The sequence below is a fragment of the Sinocyclocheilus grahami genome, unplaced genomic scaffold, assembly GCF_001515645.1.
Source record: "Sinocyclocheilus grahami isolate Dianchi unplaced genomic scaffold, SAMN03320097.WGS_v1.1 scaffold1739.1, whole genome shotgun sequence".
NCBI lineage: Eukaryota > Metazoa > Chordata > Actinopteri > Cypriniformes > Cyprinidae > Sinocyclocheilus > Sinocyclocheilus grahami.
Genome location: NW_015506918.1, coordinates 134,349 through 140,234, shown reverse-complemented (window position 1 = coordinate 140,234; position 5,886 = coordinate 134,349). Strand labels below are relative to the sequence as shown.

Here is a 5,886-nt window from a genome sequence, read left to right as displayed (position 1 = left end):
GCATAAACACATTTCATTACACCAAATACACAAAATAATATTCTTTTTAGCAACATGATATGACCCCTTTAAGGACGTGATGTGGGTCAATGACAAATCACACAGAGTCCCCAATATATAATTTCTATAATAATCTATCATTTTTATAATTTTATAATAAAATCTAGTTAAAAGCATGTACCAAGTTTTTAGAGATGTTGTCACTGTATTCATAAGGTTTTGAAAATAATTTAGACCAATTTAGACCATTATCAAAAAAAGTTGGAATTTAATGAAAGTAAAAAGCCTCAAATTACATCTTGAATATCAGTCATGATCATTATTTAAAAAAAAAAATTGTTTTCAAAATGATTTCTAAAGTTATTTTTTTTATATTATTATGCATATAATTATCATAACATTTTACACCTCAAATCAATCTTGTCTTCTCCAAAAAGTTAAATAAGGACAGTTGCATCTGACATTTTGCACTTTATCTTTACACAGAAACAAACCAACCAACTAAGAAAGAAAGAAAGAAAGAATAGATCCAGTCAAAAGTCCTTGACGGATCGGATAATTGTATTCCCTATGCCAGACACAAACTTGCATCTACCACATGAGCGCCACAACTCCGACATGTCAAGTGCACAGGCTCTACCTGACAGATATCACTGAAATAGGTGTCCTGAGGAATCACTAGTGGTGGAAAGAGTACTAAGAAACTGTACTTAAGTAAAAGTATAGCTACTTAAGGAATAATTTACTTGAGTAAAAGTACTGACAAATAATATGACTCAAGTAAGAGTAAAAAAGTAGTTTGCTGAAAAGCTACTCAAGTTACTGCGTTACAAAGTTAATTTTATTTTATTTTTTTACCCAAAATGAGACGATGTGAGCATTATGGAGCAGGGTTAACCCTAATCCTAACACTCATGCACTTTAATGTCTGTTTCACAAGTGAGACCCAGGAAATCCGTTATATGGACAATACAGCTACAGCTGAATAACATGCAGATAGAGACACTTTCACTGATGAAACGTGGAAGACAATAAACACACAATTGCAATGCAATGCTAATTGACATAGCTTGTATCACAGTAAATATTTTTATTTTTTATTTTTTTCTGTCTCACTGTTATAAGAAGCAACATGGAACCACAGAAGCTAACTGTTTTAAACACAGCTGATTTTATATAGTGATTTTGGAGCAAAACGTGATATTAGTCTCATAAATTGTCATGTTTGATGCTATGTTAAGCAAACATACCGCCTATCCCTGTTGCCAGGAGCAACTGTTTTATAACTAATTTTGAAAAGTACATTCACGTATACGATTATGTGGTTGTTTTTAAGAAGGGCAAAAGCAAAGAAGGGTAAGTGAAGGTTTAAAAGAAACGTAAGGGTCTAAAACAGTGTGAATAGAAAGGTGCCAGAAAAAAATAATGTGGGGTATGGGTAAGGTTGGGCATCTTTTGATTTTTAATGAATCGAATTCTTGTCAATTCCTAATTTCGATTCCAATAATAAGGTAAAAATTAAATTAAAAATCTTAGATATCATCTTATTGCAAAATATTTAATAGTTAGCTGAATACTATGAATGAAAGTTCATATTCCTTTGTACGCATTTTAATATGACTTTAAACCATTCAAGCACAAGAAGACTTGTGCACTGTTTTCTGTACTGCACACATAGGGGCGTAGCCATCATTTCAGAAATGAGGGGGACAGAAATGTAAAATAAAAACTTTTGACTTTTGTGTAATTGACAGGCTTTAATTTTTTTCTTATGTCTTTTAATTGCCTAAGAAATCAAATATACTGCTGGACGATAACCAAGCATTTGTTTTCTATAATATTTTTTTCTTTGTTTTCCTAATGACAATTTTAGGATTGGCTTATACAAACACATAATAAGGCAGAATAGTTTCTATATTGTAATAAATGTTATGTCAATTAGCACTGCATTATTCATATACTATATTTATTACCTGGAATCTCCTTTTGTTTTTAGCTACAGCCTTAGCTAGATGCCTTTGTCCATATTAGGGATTTCCTGAATTATATATTACTTGAAGTGGGCCGTTTTGGACTTTCTGCGCTAGAGCGCCCTCCGGCTTAGAGTATGAATGAAACATGCACTGCATGTTCACATCGTCTTGTTTTGGATATGAATATATCGTATGGTCATACATAGACTATCTCGTTTCTTCGCCCATGTGCACACACATCCAAAGCATGCACACAGAAAAAGTTTAGATTAGATTTAAGGACAATGAAACGTGGAAGACAATAAACACACAATTGCAATGCAATGCTAATTGACATAGCTTGTATCACAGTAAATATTTTTATTTTTTATTTTTTTCTGTCTCACTGTTATAAGAAGCAACATGGAACCACAGAAGCTAACTGTTTTAAACACAGCTGATTTTATATAGTGATTTTGGAGCAAAACGTGATATTAGTCTCATAAATTGTCATGTTTGATGCTATGTTAAGCAAACATACCGCCTATCCCTGTTGCCAGGAGCAACTGTTTTATAACTAATTTTGAAAAGTACATTCACGTATAAGATTATGTGGTTGTTTTTAAGAAGGGCAAAAGCAAAGAAGGGTAAGTGAAGGTTTAAAAGAAACGTAAGGGTCTAAAACAGTGTGAATAGAAAGGTGCCAGAAAAAAATAATGTGGGGTATGGGTAAGGTTGGGCATCTTTTGATTTTTAATGAATCGAATTCTTGTCAATTCCTAATTTCGATTCCAATAATAAGGTAAAAATTAAATTAAAAATCTTAGATATCATCTTATTGCAAAATATTTAATAGTTAGCTGAATACTATGAATGAAAGTTCATATTCCTTTGTACGCATTTTAATATGACTTTAAACCATTCAAGCACAAGAAGACTTGTGCACTGTTTTCTGTACTGCACACATAGGGGCGTAGCCATCATTTCAGAAATGAGGGGGACAGAAATGTAAAAAAAAAAACTTTTGACTTTTGTGTAATTGACAGGCTTTAATTTTTTTCTTATGTCTTTTAATTGCCTAAGAAATCAAATATACTGCTGGACGATAACCAAGCATTTGTTTTCTATAATATTTTTTTCTTTGTTTTCCTAATGACAATTTTAGGATTGGCTTATACAAACACATAATAAGGCAGAATAGTTTCTATATTGTAATAAATGTTATGTCAATTAGCACTGCATTATTCATATACTATATTTATTACCTGGAATCTCCTTTTGTTTTTAGCTACAGCCTTAGCTAGATGCCTTTGTCCATATTAGGGATTTCCTGAATTATATATTACTTGAAGTGGGCCGTTTTGGACTTTCTGCGCTAGAGCGCCCTCCGGCTTAGAGTATGAATGAAACATGCACTGCATGTTCACATCGTCTTGTTTTGGATATGAAAGCCAGGGCCCTGACTTAAACCCAATTGAGCATCTCTGGAGAGACCTAAAAATGGCTGTCCACCAACGTTTACCATCCAACCTGACAGAACTGGAGAGGATCTGCAAGGGGGAATGGCAGAGGATCCCCAAATCCAGGTGTGAAGAACTTGTTGCATCTTTCCCAAAAAGACTCCTGGCTGTATTAGATCAAAAGGGTGTTTCTACTAAATACTGAGCAAAGGGTCTGAATACTTAGGACCATGTGTTATTTCAGTTTTTCTTTTTTAATAAATCTGCATAAATGTCAACAATTCTGTGTTTTTCTGTCAATATGGGGTGCTGTGTGTACATTAATGAGGAAAAAAAATTAACTTAAATGATTTTAGCAAATGGCTGCAATATAACAAAGAGTGAAAAATTTAAGGGGGTCTGAATACTTTCCGTACCCACTGTATATATATATATATATATACACACAAATATAATTTGCAGACAATTTTGCTTTCACTGTGAATTGCTTTAAATTGGAATAAGAGATACAGTGGGAGTGACTTTATTTCCATCAGATATATTTATGTCACTTTGCGCAAAGCTTATTGGTCCAGTTTTTTATTTTATTTTTGCAATCTCTAACCAGAATTAAACCAATCCACCCCCCCCCACCCCCCACCAGCTTCCTGAAATAGGCCACATTAGTTTGTTGTTGTTGTTATGTGTCCTTCATTTGTTTTTCAACTGTGAAAACACAGCCTTGTGGACGAACAAATGAGTACAGAGTATGTGTGGATAGAAAATTGCATAGGGAATGCATTGTACACATGCCCTAGCATACACGTAAAAACCAAAGTATGCTTTGGGCTTATCACTAGACATTTCTCACCATGCTTTCATGCTGAAAACACCTTTGTGCCCGATTCTATAGGAGTGTGTAATTGCGGTATGAGAACACTAAATTGTGGCGTGCGCTGGGAATGAATGCTGATTCTCAGTCAGACATGCGTCGCGGTCGGCTCGTGGGACGTGGGCTGCAGGACTTAACATTCACTGCACTACGCCTTACGCCCCGCTGAGCGCCGATTCTTTCACAAACTGAAACCAGCTGGTCTCATCTAAGGGAACAGAGGAGTTGGGGTCCCGCCGGTGATGTTACTGTGCCATGTTAGGCTAGTGTGTCACATACAGTACAAATGGCTGCTTAGAGATGCCATTATCGGTTTTGCAACAATATGAACTTTGTTTGCCAGAGCAGTGGAATATCAAGTATCTAATTTTTCCTATCTTTGTAGGCAATAAACATTGTTTTCGCTTGTTTAAACGAGTCTGTTGGGCCATGTTGTTATACCCATGATGCGGTTAATTTGGAGGAAATTGTTCTCTGAAATAACACAGAGTATTGCGCTTGCAGCTGATTTTTTGAGATCCTACTTCCTTGAGTAGCATTTCAAGGATAGCCATTAAGCAAATGTACTGCAGTGACCATAGTTTCTGCCAAAAAACATGTTGGTATTGGTAACTACTGTCATAAAAATAATATTAAATTAAAAATAAACATTATATTGTTATACTTTGCAAAGAAAATGTGCAAAACTAGCTGCTACAATGCAAATTTATTAGCATGCTGTCATGGATGCTAAGTTCTGGGAGCCTTGTGTAACCAGTTTTGGGGAAAGTTACTTTTAAAAGTAATGCATTACAATATTGCGTTACTCCCTAAAAAAGTAACTAATTATGTTACTTAGTTACTTTTTATGGAAAGTAATGCGTTATGTTACTTTTGTGTTACTTTCACGTTCCTTTTTAAATATGAGCAGGGCTTGATTGTTTTTAATATAAGAAGTTCTATTTATAGCAAATTTAAAAGCCCTTTCACACCAAAAAGTGTAATGAATAAACCTCAGGCTGAAGGAAAAGTAAATTCACATCTGTACAGTAGAACAGAGGAGAAGAAGGTTCAACACTCTTCAGCAATAAAAAAAACAAAAAAACAATGAAGCACAAATGTTAGTTTATCTTAACTAATTATGTTACTTAATTACTTTTTATGGAAAGTAATGCGTTATGTTACTTTTGTGTTACTTTCACGTTCCTTTTTAAATATGAGCAGGGCTTGATTGTTTTTAATATAAGAAGTTCTATTTATAGCAAATTTAAAAGCCCTTTCACACCAAAAAGTGTAATGAATAAACCTCAGGCTGAAGGAAAAGTAAATTCACATCTGTACAGTTGAACAGAGGAGAAGAAGGTTCAACACTCTTCAGCAATAAAAAAACAAAAAAACAATGAAGCACAAATGTTAGTTTATCTAAAGTCATTTGTGCTTATTAGTATGGTTGAACTGGATCATCAAAGGTCAGCAGCAAAGACATTAATTAATAAAAATGGGATTAGATACATTTGTGTTATTTAACAAATTTCATTATTGCAGGTTTGCGTCATATTCTGAGTTTGCATTTCACTGTTTTAATTCATTTTGATGAATACTAAATCTGTTTTTTTGCGAGTGG

The 5,886-nt window shown here is 34.0% G+C and overlaps 1 protein-coding gene across 1 annotated transcript in view; it reads left to right on the top strand.

Moving 5' to 3' along the window:
• Positions 1–5,886, top strand: part of LOC107572369 (protocadherin-15-like) — a gene marked incomplete at its 5' end in the record, with an annotated part of 59,756 nt that overhangs the window by 12,462 nt on the left and 41,408 nt on the right. The window lies entirely within an intron of this gene.